Source organism: Podarcis erhardii (assembly GCF_964252035.2).
Source record: "Podarcis erhardii genome assembly, chromosome: 5".
Classification (NCBI taxonomy): Eukaryota; Metazoa; Chordata; class Lepidosauria; order Squamata; family Lacertidae; genus Podarcis; species Podarcis erhardii.
Window position 1 is genome coordinate 90,177,495 of NC_138509.1, and position 13,947 is coordinate 90,191,441.

Genomic DNA, 13,947 nt, shown 5'->3' on the forward strand with positions numbered 1-13,947 from the left:
AGAAATTGTTCCGTGGATATCCAAGCAAGTAAAGAAGCAGATAGGAAGAGGCAAGGATGGTCCAGAAATCCTTCTTACCTGAATCTGGAGTTCTGAAAAGTGATGGACAGGTTGGCCTATTTACGATCCGCATCAGTTTCACACGCACTTAAGCACAGGTCCGCCCCCATCCTGTTAGGTTAGTTTAGGTCGCTTGCCAGATGTGACATGCCTTCGCCTGACATGCTTTAATGTCTCATTTCCTCCTGTAGTCTCAGGTTATCAAAAAGAGCAGTATCAAAGATTCCGCATCCGAGTTGAAAAGTCCCCGGGTGGTTTCCTGTCTGCCTTAGTGTTTCTGCCAGCTGCTGGGATGCATTATAGCCTTCCCCTTCTACTTATGCCACCTGCCATCATTATGCCAACCAGGTGTCTGAAACCTTCCAGCTTTCCCCCCTGTAAACATGATCTGTCTTCTTCCGTCACTTGGCCAAGCTTTATTTATACAGAGTCTGGTGTATTCGCCAAACTCTTCTCAAAGCATCTGCTCCTTCTTACATTTCTACCGGTCTGTGGGAATGAAGAAATGCAATAGAAACTGGGTGTTGGCATAAGAAATCTCCTTACACAGACAGTATTATTTTAATAGTCCACTCACAATGGTCTTTTCCCATGCGGTTTTGTAGGTGCTTTGCAGAGGCAAGCATACAGAGGCAAGGTAATCATGGTGAACGTTGGAGAGTGAGTCCAGCTTGCGTAGGTTTGTCTCACTTACCCAAGGCTCATATGTATTGATTTCTCTTGCCTGCACTCAGTCCTTTGGCTAATCTGACAGAGCTTTAATTTGTTATATTTTAATAGATATAGGGATGCGGGTGGCGCTGTGGTCTAAACCACAGAGCCTAGGGCTTGCCGATCAGAAAGTCAGCGGTTCGAATCCCCGCAACTGGGTGAGCTCCCGTTGTTCAGTCCCTGCTCCTGCCAACCTAGCAGTTCGGAAGCATGTCAAAGTGCAAGTAGATAAATAGGTACCACTCCGGCGGGAAGGTAAATGGTGTTTCCATGTGCTGCTCTGGTTCGCCAGAAGTGGCTTAGTCATGCTGGCCACATGACCCGGAAGCTGTACGTCGGCTCCCTTGGCCAATAAAGCAAGATGAGCGCCGCAACCCCAGAGTCATCCGCGACTGGTCCTAACGGACCTTAAATAGATATAGGAAGAGAGCATCAATCTAGTTGAAGCTAAGGCAAGGCTCCTGAAGCCAAAAAATGGTCGTCCCCCCCCCAAACATTAGAGAGAGGACTCTAGACACCTTGTTAATTGGGTAGAAAGCTACAGTGGTACCTCGGGTTAAGAACTTAATTCGTTCTGGAGGTCCGTTCTTAACCTGCAACTGTTCTTAACCTGAAGCACCACTTTAGCTAATGGAGCCTCTCACTGCCGCCACACGATTTCTGTTCTCATCCTGAAGCAAAGTTCTTAACCCAAGGTACTATTTCTGGGTTAGTGGAGTCTGTAACCTGAAGTGTCTGTAACCCGAGGTATCACTGTATATGTATTGAAATATAACTAATTAAGGACCTGTCAGATTAGCCAAAGGACTGAGTCTTGCCTCAGCTTCAACTGGATTGATGCTCTCTCTTTTTCTTTTTATACCCTTCTGCCTTTAAAATAAGTAACAGGTGGAACAGGTAAGGCATTTGGAGGAAGTGAAGGAATTCAGGGAGCTTGCACCCTGACTGTAAGCGAACCAGCATAATGAACAAGAACAAGGAATGCAAAATCGCTTTATGACTCACCCTAATTATAACGAGAATTTGATAGATGCATACATAACTGGGGAGTGTAACTATCTGTTACAAATACAGCAGCTAATTACATATGGAAGTACAGTGTATAATTAATGTTGCAGGTTTTGTGGGCAGTAACCTCTTTCTTTCCTACAGGGAGAAGGGGTTCCCCCTCCCGCTAGGATCTGCCTAATTTGCTCAGAAGTTGCATGTCTATAGGGCAGCCATGCTTTACCACCCCTACCCCTTCTGCCACCCAGGCAAAATGGGAAAGGTCATATAGCTCACTGGCAGGGCATTGCTGTGGAAGTTATGGGTTTGATGCCTGGTATCTTCAGCTATGGCTAGGAAAGGCTCCCTGTCTCAAATTCCAGAGAACAGCTGCTGGTCAATGTTGACAATACTGGTTTTTGAGGACCACCTCTATTTCCTCCGGGGTGATTAGGACTGTCCATGAATTCTTGTTCCTTGGCAATTAAGGTTGGGCATGGTCAGTCCTGCGAGGAATTTTCTGATATCCTATTTGGAATGTTGTCAATACTGAGATAGATGTGCCAGTGGTTTGGCTCAGCATAAAGCACCTTTCTCTGTTCCCGCTGTGGTTCTCTGACCCACAAACACCAAAACGAAAAGCCAGGCAGCCTAATTTGCTGACTTGTTTGATGCCTCGGTTTATTGGGGGGCTGGAGGGGGAGAAGTCTTGGGGCCCTACCACACTGCCCTCTGGAACAGGGGCTGGTCTGCAATTTCATCAAGTCACAGCAGAAACACCAAGGCAGCGTCTGGAGAGGCGTGTACAGTGAAGAAGCCCACCCTCCAACCCTGCTCTGCCTAATTCCTTGCTTTCTCACCACTTTTGGCACACTATAATTTGAAATAATTACAAGCTTTTAGCTTTGTAGATACTCCCATTAGAACACATTCATATCTTACCCTTTTGTCTCCCCCCCCCATCCCTCCTCCAATCTTTTACTTTGTCATTTTTTAAATAAATAAAAAAGATAGGGAAATTTCAACAGGTACTTTTTATTATTATTTAAGGGAAGGAGAGAGCTGTGTATAACCTTGGCATATTAACCATGATGATGATGATTTCTCGGCATCTTGAGTTGAATGCGTTTTTGCTGGAAGTGGACTATTATTTACATTAAGGGGTATTATCCTTCAGTTATTGTGTAGAAACTGCTTTCGAGACAGGCAAAGAGTATTATTATTCGTGGCTGCGCGTGTCGCATAGCTGATCGCTTGTCCTCTAAGAAATTGAGTGAAAACTATCCAATTGTCTTCGGGTAGATTGCGGACTCCTACGCTCACTATGTTAACAATAATATTCTCTCACTGCTGCTGTTACCCAGCTCCAACTGGAGTGCAATTGCAGGATGAGCAATGTACTACCAAAGAGGTGCACATTGGCATTTCAGCTAAGGATAGAATAATAGACCCCTAGAATGGACAAGGGCCATAGCTCAGTGACAGAGTGTCCTAACTTGCATCCAGAAGGTCCCACGTTCAACCCCCTGCATCTCTAGGTGGGTGTGGAAGAGAATCCTGTCTGAAGTTCTGGAGAGCCACCAGTGGTCAGTGTCAACTAGATGAGCTAGATGAACCAGTGGCATGACATAACATAAGGCAGTTTAGTATGTTCCTAGAATCATAGAGTTGGAAAGAGCTTGGTAGGCCATGTAGTCCACCACAATGCAGGAGATACAGATCTAGAGCATCTTCAAGAGATGCCTGTTCAGTGCCCTCTTGAGGACCTTAGCCAAACACCTAGCTCCACTGTTGAAGTTCTTCTTGTACCATTAAGGAACTTCTCCCAATAGTCACTAGAGACTTCACTTGATGTGCAAATGGCAGTTAAGAGAATAGATTTTTGTTGGGACCATGACAGCAGCAGCAGGAGTTCAAGTTCCTACTGTCCCAAGATTGTTCAGGCTTCTAACCCAACCTGGGCCAACCCAGGGACCAACTGCCCCACCCTGGATTTAGCACTAGATCAGTTTGGGGGCAGGGCTAATGTTTTGTTTGTGTAGGGTTTTTTTGGGGGGGGGGTGATTCTAAGTAAATATTTGGTCAGGAGAGGAGCAGAGGAAGGAGGTGTTGAGTGCATGGAGTTGAATCCTGTGGACTGCTGCTACACAAGCTGCTACCACCTCCCATGGAGAAACTGCTTGTGAAGGAACACCCTGCATGACACAGGACTGAATATCCTGTTGCATGGAATGTTTGACCCTGTGGTGTGCTGATTCATGAGGCAGGCCAGGAAGAGGACCAGGCATCATGCAGGAAAAAGAGGCCAGGTGAGAAGAAGTTGCAGCCAGCTGGGAAAGTCACTTAGAAAGGCAACTTCCACCACTCACCTTCTCCCAGGAAGATGCAGCTGGTCAGGTAGGTCCCTCCTATTCTCCTAGGTGGACTTCTCACCCAGCAACATCTACCTCTCCACTGATTGATTGATTGATTGATTGATTGATTGATCGATCGATTGCATTTACACCCCACCTTTTCTCCAAGCACCTCAAGGTGGTCTACGTGGTTTCCCCACTCTTCATTTGATCCCTACAACAACTCTGTGAGGTGGGTTAGGCTGCGAGGCAGTGACAGGCCCAAGGTCATGCAGTGACTGCATGAGGAATCGAACCCTGGTCTCCCAGGTCCACACCTGACACTCTAACCACTAAACTCTGGCTCTCTTGCCTGACTTTCCTGCCTTGGACAGCTGTGCCACCTGAGTTGACCTGTGGCAATCCAGAGTTGTCTCAGCAAGACCCAGGTGACACCCAGACCATACGTCACCCTGAATTGGCACACACACACACACACACACACTGCTTTCACACTGTTGATGTCAGCAGTTTTGGCCCCAAGTGCATTGAGGATGGGAGCAGCATTAGCAGTCATCATCTGCTTCTCTCTGGGTGCATTCACTGTATGTTTATTTGTATTATTATTACACTTCTTAGTCACATTATACCAAAAAAAGAACCCCACCAATTATTGTTTCGTGAGGGGCCAGCTTCCAACATTTTGCCACCTGAGACAAGATGGTGCTTCCCCACTCCTTCCCACAGTTGACTCTTACCTCAATGTTCCTGTCAGTACCATGTCCCCTACCTCAGCTAAGAGCAGCAGGTTAGCTTGGGGGCACCTAGAAGAGCCAGGTCTGCCCCCCAACCCCTTGCTGCTCCTCTGTTGTCTGAGGTAGTTGACTCACTCTACCTCAGGGAAAAAATCTGCCTGGATTAGACCAGTTCAGTATTGCCTCCACAGTATCTTGTATCTTGTTCAGTATTGCCTCCACAGCCTCCCAAGAGGGAGTGATTCCCTGCCCCATCTGGAGATGTTGGGGCTCAAACCTGAGACCTTCTGTGTGCAAAGAAGCTGCTCTACTGCTGACCTATGGCCCTTCCCTATAGCTGTGGTAGCGCTGTACCATCTGAGAGCATATGCAGTTGAGAGCCAGACAAAACAAAACTCCCTCTATAGAACTCTCTCTCCAGAGAAACCCTCCAGGGTAACTCTCTTTCAACATTTTTAAAGCAGTATTTTAAAAAGCCCTCTAGAGGCCTTTTCAGCTTGTTTTTCTTTTTTGAGTTTTATCTCTCTTCTGCATGCTAATGCTTTTTATTTAAATGTCAGCTTTGTTTTATAATTCAATTTTAATGTTTCCCTATTGCAATTTTGCAAATCAGCTTGAGGGCCCAGCTTGGGTTGAAAGGTGGGAATGCGAAGGAGAGGAAAATAAAAATGATACAATGATACCTTGGGTAGCGCGCCCACACGCCCACACACACACACAGTTTCCATCTCATCTCTTCCATGCTGAATGCTTTCTCCACTTGCACTATGTCACAATACCTTCCTTCTCTTTATTTCAGCCCTCTGTAGTTGCTGAAAGCACTGGACTAGCAGCAGGGCACCTGCCATCTCTTTTCAACCTTAGAAGCAGGTACACTGTGGATTCGCAGCCATGCCAGCTTCCCAACACATTCATACTAGTCCGCCCACGCAATATTGTGCCTGACATCTGCCACCACTGATGCTCTGGTGCCAGCAGACTGCTCACTTCTGCGTCTTTGGCCATCAGGAACCAGACGGGACCCAACCCATTGTTTTCCAAGGGTCACAATGAACATCAAAGACAGAAGCTATGCAAGGAGGGGAGAGGGGAGGGAGGGAGGGAGAGAGAGAGAGGCCTGTTTGTGTTCCTGCTAGTGTCCTGAGCTAGAGGTGAAACTGCATGCCAAAAAACCAAAGGTCCATGCCAAAACAAAACAAAAAAGTTTGCCTTGCTTTTCTTCCAAGCATGAACTTGATCATTGTTCCTTCTGGGCCCAATGTACAGGAGTAAGTGCATGCACAGCAGGTTTTCTGCCACCTTCCCCTGTATGCAAGGTCCTAAATTGCATGCAGAATCCTGAGCATATCCAGGTAGGACTGGGAGAGGCACCTGACTGAAACCCAGGGGAGCCACAGACTTACTATGTTCCAGTACCATCTAAGGCAGGGATGGGGAACTTCTGACCTTCCAGATGTTGTACTAGAATTCACATTCTCCCTGATCACCAGATATGCTGGCTGTGTCCCTCCAGCCCATTGACATCTGGAGAGCCACAGGTTCCCCATCCCTGATCTAAGGGCTGATGAGAGAGCATCACCACCACCCCCAGTTCCTTCATTGATTGCCTCTGGTTTGTTGGCTCCCCTCTCCCCAAACCTTGAAACATGACACATGGAGATGTGTGGGTGTATGGCCCTTGTGGACAAGCTGTAGCTTAGTGGCAGAGTACAGGTTTTGCATGGAAAACATCTCCTGATCTTGCCTTGGGATTGCTAGTTTTTAAAATCCACGTAGCACAGGTGTGGGAGACCTTTTTGCTGGACTGCAGCTCCCATCATCCTTGCCCATTGGGTATGCTTGCCAGGGCTGATGGGAGTTAAGCTACATTTGGAGGTCCAATGGTTCCCCATACCTGATATGGCAGGAAAGACTCTTCTGGCCTGACACCCGGGAGATCTGCTGGAACTCAGAGCAGACAATAAAGATAGATGGAGCAATGATCTGAATCTCAATAGGACACCTTCATCTGTTTATGCTAATATTTCAAATAAATAAAATGTAGATAGAAAGACCATTTCAGCCATATGATGCCACAACTGTAAAGGTAAAGGGACCCCTGACCATTAGGTCCAGTCATGGACGACTCTTGGGTTGTGGCACTCATCTCGCTTTATTGGCCGAGGGAGCCGGCGTACAGCTTCCAGGTCATGTGGCCAGCATGACTAAGCCACTTCTGGTGAACCAGAGCAGCGCACGGAAATGCCGTTTACCTTCCCACTGGAGCAGTACCTATTTACCTACTTGCACTTTGACGTGCTTTCGAACTGCTAGGTGGGCAGGAGCTGGGACCGAGCAATGGGAGCTCACCCCATTGTGGGGATTCGAACCGCTGACCTTCTGATCGGCAAGCCCTAGGCTCTGTGGTTTAACCCACAGTGCCACCCGCGTCCCTTGCCACAACTGTAGAACAGAGTTATCTCAACATTATTTCCCAACTTTGACAGATGCTGTTCAACCAGTACAGTCTAATCACAAGAACGTAGGAAGCTGTCTTATACTGATGTCAAACCATTGGTTCATCTAGTCTTTCCTTGTCTAATCTGACCGGCAGAAGCTCTCCATAATTTCAGAATGATGCTATTTCCTACTGGGAGATACCGAGGATTGAACCTGTAACCTTCTACATGAATAGCAGATGTTACCACTGACCTACAAAGTGGTACTGTGCAGACTCTGATGTACCACCTCTGTGGCAAGTAGGCCTATGTCAGAGGGTGACTGAACATTGCTGGCCCATTCTGCAGTTTAAAAATGGCTGCTAGCCAGGAAGTTCAAATCATGCTATGTCCTAGGCTTGGTGACATTAATTAAGAGCACCTCTCTTCCTTAATTTCACATTCTGCAAGGACTGGGAGAGTTTCTGATCCTGAGGGTGGTAATAGTACCAATGGACCAGCAACAACATGTTGCAGTTTGAGGTGCTCGTGTTCAGGGTTCCAACCAGTCAACCATGCCTGCTTCCAGAATGTTCCATTTCTTCCGCAACACATAAACACACAGTTTTCCCCTTTTCCTCAAGCAGCCAGTCAGCATTCCGTGCCCACTGAGCATGCTCAGTCATTCTTCCCCCAAGCCTGCTAACAACCTCCTCCTTTGGCTACAAATAGATTTGGTACCTAGATAATTGAGTCTGGTATTAAAATGTAAGATGATGAGTGCTGGTGTGGCTACATCCCTTGCCAGGGAAAAGAAGGTTAGAGGCTGGTTGATGATCCATTATTATTATTATTATTATTATTATTATTATTATTATTATTACCCCACCCATCTGGCTGGGTTTCCCTAGCCAGTCTGGACAGCTTTCAGCACATATAAAAACACAATAAAATGTCAAACATTAAAAACTTCCCAATTCAGAGCTGCCTTCAGATGCCTTCAGCTGTGTAGTTCTTTATGTCCTTGACATCTGATGAGAAGGCCCTCTGCTTGGTTCCCTGTAACTTCACTTCTCGCAGTGAGGGAACTGCCAGCAGACCCTCGGGGCAGGCCTCAGTGTCCTTAAAGGTCCATGAATCTCCCTTTATGGGGGGGTGATTCTTAAAAGATGGTTTTCAGAGCTTCTCCAGAACGTTCCAAAAAGAGAAGTGGGGAGAACCATCAGAAGTTTGAGGAAGTACACACACCTTTCCCAAGTCTGCCAGACTGAAAGGAGGGGCTGGTGATGTCTGGGAAGAGGAACAAAAGGAGAAGCTGCTGCCTGAGATAGCAGGACACAGAATGAAGCAGACATAGAGCAAAGCAGAAGGGAAGAGAGTGATGAGCTGACAGCTGGAAGGCATCTCAGGGGGTTGGTTTTGAGCAGCTCCCTGGGAGGCTGATGTGAGGCAGTGGATTTGGGGCTTGCAGGAGGACTTAAGCTGCTTGGTCCCACCTGGGCTCTGCTTGTCTCTTTGTAAATAAATTACAAAACACCATGATCTCCTCCCCAGTGATCTCTCCTCCAAAGGAAAGCAACATTCTGGGGAACTCTGCACAGTTCAGGAATGTAGGGGTGGGTGAACCTGTCAATTTCTGTTTCCGTTTCTCATTCTTCCAGGCTTAAATTCATATATCCACATTTCTCTAGCAATTTGTGTTTTCTTTTTTTTTTTTAGATGTCCTCTTGATTATCTGTCAGAATTTTAATACTGTGCACACTTCGCATAATACGTACGTTCACCAAATATGCACATGTAACGTAATATGCACATACGCATTTTGCAAGCAATTCCCCCAAATACAGTGTATTTGATATGTTATTTTTACTCAGATGTGTATTTTTATGCTTATTCTCCCCCCCCCCCAATATATGCATCACTGTGCACATTATTTTGTTGCAGTATTATTCGGAGAAGTACAGATTTCAAGGAGAAAGTACACATTGCTTCGAGAAGTGTGAATCAGCTCGTTTCTCCATAAAATGCAAACGAAACGGATTTTCTCTTCCATCCCTAGTTAACAATACACAGTAAGGTTGTTTGGGGAAGATCCCTTGTCTGGTTTGCCCTGTATAGCTCCCCGTTTTTTCCCTTCGAAAGAATTCCGTTTTGCTTGTTTTAAAGTTTTCCCAAATACCTGTCAGGCAGAGAAAATAAGCCTGCCTCATGTTAGTACCAGAATCGTGGGAGAAAGGAGCGCAAGCTTCAGGAGGGGGCTGCTAGAATTATCCTTGCATTTTTATGCAAGGACCCCGCTATAGCACCGAACAGAAATTGCTTGCCTATCCCAAGTTAAAAGAAATCTTACCTCAGGCATACTGCTTTTGTTTTTAATTTCCTTGACGCGTTAGGTTTGGTCCTTTGGAAGGGAGGGGAACCCCGCAACACAAAGCAGCTCGCGCCACGAAATTCCCCAGCCCAAGCGACTGGTGTGTGCGCCCGTCAAACCCCCGTTGCCCTTCCAAACTATTTCAGACATTTTGAGCAAGGGAGTATTCAGGGAGCGTGAGTTAGCAAGGGGGGTTGTGACATTAATGGTCCGAAAAGGCTTTAAACGTCAGGAGGGAAGGATGACGGCGCTCGACAACTGGTGGCAGGTCAGAGGATTCTCCAGATTCTGCTTTATTAACAATTAGGGTGGTGGTTCTCCGTCTCCTCTCCCCCCCCCACCCTTCCCTAGCCCCCCCCCCCAAACAACAACAACAACAACTCCGGTGCGTTTGGGCTTTTCCGAGGAAGAGAAGATGTGACAAGTCTGAGAGGTAGGATTTCCGCTTGGGAAACAAAGGCGTCTCTGGCTGCTCCCGAGGGCTGTATTGTTTCATTTCGGCTGCTTCTGGGAGGAGGGGGGGGGGGTTCTAAGTGGATTGGGCATGACGGATGCGGAGCCGGGAAAAAAGAAGGTTTGGGGTGCAGAAGGGGTGTGGAGGGTTCGCTTCTCATCATAGGAAGGGAGGAGGGGGGGGGGGGGAAACCTGCCGGTGTTATGAACTGAGTGTGTTTCGGTGAATGGCAGCTGCATTGTCTCGAGAGCGCAACGCTGGTCGTGGAAGTGATGAGAGCATCCTTGTTTTGCTTCCCAAGTTGTACATTCCACATTGTATCTCCCGGAGAGTTGTTGTTTTTTTTCTATCTCCCCCTTTTCATTAGAAAGGAATGCACAGAGGTCACCAAAGGCAGCACCCCGGTCTCTTCTCGGTCATTCCGGCTGGGTTGGGACAGGAGTTGAGGATGGAGGGAGCAGGCAGAGGCTATGGGAGGAGAAGGTGGGGCAGGAAATGAGTGGAGGGGGGCGAGAGCCTTGAAAGCGGAGGGGGCGAGGGCTCTGTGCTCTTAGCATGCACACCGAGTCCTCCCATCGCCACCACTGTGCCGAGAGAGAGAGAGAGAGAGAGAGAGAGAGAGTGAGGGAGAGGGAGAGAGAGATGGGGAGTCTGTTTCTTTGAGTCAAGAGCCATCGAGCATAAACCCCGTTGGAAAGAAGAAGGAACCGGGCAGTTCATCATTTTGTATAATGGCAGGCAGGTTTGGCACAAGTCTGTGGTCAGTGTTCCGGCTGGACAAGAATATTGTGTTCATGCTGAAAGGGGGCCACCTATATTTCACTCGCTCACTCTCAGGGTTCTTTAGAGACAGGGTCAAACAGGGTTTAGCCACAGATCCTGCTTTCAATGACAGTGTTCTGCCACGCAGTCTTTCAAAACACTAGGACTGCCTCTGACCATCTGCAGAAAGCTTTCCTTCCACTAAAAGAAGAAGAAGGGAGTAGCCATCAATGGCTCTTAATACCCAGTGCCAATCCCGAGGGATGTGATCACTCCTAATAGGTCTGGAAAAGAGGACTGCTTCCTATGTTTTAATGAAGACTTCATCCAGTCAAGACTTTTTGTCTTGGTGATCGTGGGCCAGAGTGTCACTGAAGGAACATAGAATTGTTGGATCATCTGGTCCAACTCCCTACAATGCATGAATCTCAACTAGATCATACATGACAGATGCTCATTCAACCACCACATAAAAACCTCCAAGGAAGGAGAGTCCACCACCTTCCAAAGGAGACGGTTCCACTGTTGAACAGCTCTTACTGTCAGAAAGTTCTTCCTGAAGTTTAGTCAGAATCTCATTTCTCATAACTTGAAGCCATTGCTTCAAGTCCTACTCTCCAGAGCAGGAGAAACCAAGCTTGCTCCATCTTCCATGTGACAGCCCTTTAGATAGTCTTCTTAGTCTCCTCTTTTCCAGGGTAAGCTTACCCAGCTTCCTCAACCATTCCTCATAAGGCTTGGTTTCCAGACCCTTGGTCATCTTGGACGCCCTCCTTTGCACATGTTCCAGCTTGTCAATATCCTTCGTAAAATGTGGCACCCAGAACTGGTCACAGTACTCCAGGTCTGGTCTGACCAATGCAGAATAGAGTGGTACTATTACTACCCTTGATCTGGACACTATACTTCTGTTGATGTAGCCTAGAATAGCAGTAGCTTTTTTTTACTGCTGCATCACACTGTTGACTCATGTTACACTTATTGTCTACTAAGACTGCTAGATCTTTTTCACATGTACCCCATCTTATATTTGCAGCAGGTTCTTCCTACCTAAGTGTAGAACCTTACATTTGTCCCCATTGAAATTCATTTTGTTAGTTTGAGCCCAGTTCTCCAATCTGTTAAAATCATTTTGAATCCTGATTCTGTCTTCTGTGGCATTAGCTTGGAGTCATCTGCAAGTCTGATGAGCAACTCCTCAATTCCTCCATCCAAGTCATTCATAAAGATGTCAAACAACAGTGGACCCCCCAGACAGTCCCCACTTCACTTTTTTTCCAGGATGATGATGAATGCTTGGTGAGCCCTCTTGAGTTTGGTCAGTCAACAAGCTACAAATCCACCTAAAAGTTACCTTGTCCAGCCCTCAGTTTACCAGTTTCTCTGCAAGAATATGGTGGTGGACCTGGCAAAAACCTTCACTGAAATCACTATGTCCACAGCATTTCCCTGTTCCACCAAGCTTGTAGCTCTACCAAAAAAGGAAGGGGATTCCTCTGGCATTACTAGTTTTAGAGAAACCCATGCTGGGTCTTAGTAATCACAGCATCTTTTTCTAAGTGATCACAGACCGATTATTTAATGAGCTCCCCCTCTTCATCCCTGTTGCAGAGAATGAACCACACATTTTAGTAAGATAGGTGGGAAAGTGTTTACTTACATTTCAATGCAGACAGCAGATACATTAAAGTAGTGTGCAGAAAAATACTTCTAAGTTACAGCAAGGTAAAAGTTGGTAGTCATGGCTAACATGGCTGAAAGCAAGGGCTTTAGCCATGCATATTTGGTCAGCTTGCAGGCATGGTGGGAATCTCCTCACAGGCAAAAGGAAGTATAAAGGATTGTCTCCTTTGTTACAGAGTTCCCACCCAAAGCAAGTGACCACACATAGAGTACTCTCTGAGAAGTTCAAGAACTAGCCCTGTGCTTGTCTAGCAAAGCATGCCCTTGTGATTTAGGCTGCAAACCCCACAAAGATTAGGATCAGACTTTTAGGGGAGGCAAGGCATATGCCTTTACTGTCCATAGACAGGTGAGATTTGGCAAATCAAAAAAAGGAAAGAAAAATAACCAAAAGGAGCAGCAGAAGTTTAAATTCTGTATGCTTTATTCTTTATTCTTCCCACCATTGCAAGCTGGGCTGTGTGATGATGATGATAATTTAAAACTAGTGATTTTTTTAAAATAAAATAACAAAAATGAGTCAATTATTCTATGGGAGTTGATGCGGCAGGTTTGGATCTTTGTCATTTTCTATTTACCCATAGTGAGGAAGGAAATAGGAGTATAATGAGAAAATAAATACATAGCACCCATGGATACACATCACTGAGCTATATGGAATCTCAACCTGGACTGGTGACTTCCTGCTTGAAACCATCTGAGTTTGCTAAATGTCTCAAATGTTTTTTGCTAAACAATGAGATCAGAGCCTAATGAACAGGATGTATTTGGATATGATAAAAATAGTCTGCTGCTGGAAATAAGTATTGGAAAAATATGTGGAAAACTTGAAGTGTACAAAAAAAGTGTTGCTTTGCTGGGTGGTAATATTATTGTTTTAAGGTTGCAGTCCTATACCCACTTATTTGTCTGGGAGTAAGGCTCATTGAACTTAATGGGTCTTACTTTGGAGTCCCATATAAAATATAGAATTGCCCTGTAAATCTGCTTTTAAGAACACTATTCTGAAACAGGTTGTGTGGTGGCAAGAAGTTCCCATCTCTGTGAAGCCCGGTAGAATGATTGTTTTCATTAAATCTTCATTAGGAGAAGAATTGCTATACCAGGGACAAACCACAGTAATTTGATTTCACTCATCATATCAAATGTTTCCTTTAAGGAGAATTTTATTACATTAGAGGACGCTCTAAGTGGGTCGCGGTGTAATTCATTTGGTAACGATGTGTGGGTGACACTTTTATGACAAAAGTGCAAAATTCATTGGGTGAATTAGTGTCAGAATGACATTGGCAACTTTAGGCCCAGAATATTAAAAATTGCTTTTTCCATGGACCATAATTTTTTAAAAAACATAATTTTTATTAACAGGGCAATCCAATCACATTATTTCCAAATCATATTACTTCCAAATTAT

The 13,947-nt window shown here is 45.8% G+C and overlaps 1 protein-coding gene across 3 annotated transcripts in view; it reads left to right on the forward strand.

The window, feature by feature from the left end:
- The window catches only part of KCNMB2 (potassium calcium-activated channel subfamily M regulatory beta subunit 2), a 312,693-nt gene that overhangs the window by 82,927 nt on the left and 215,819 nt on the right, over positions 1 to 13,947 (forward strand). The window contains exon 1 of one of the 3 annotated variants that reach the window (XM_081862822.1): positions 9,994 to 10,067. The exons of the other annotated variants lie outside the window; for them this stretch is intronic. The gene's annotated coding sequence lies outside the window, so the exon portion shown is untranslated. Of the gene's footprint in view, positions 1 to 9,993; positions 10,068 to 13,947 lie in introns of those variants that run through there. 3 annotated transcript variants of the gene reach the window in all.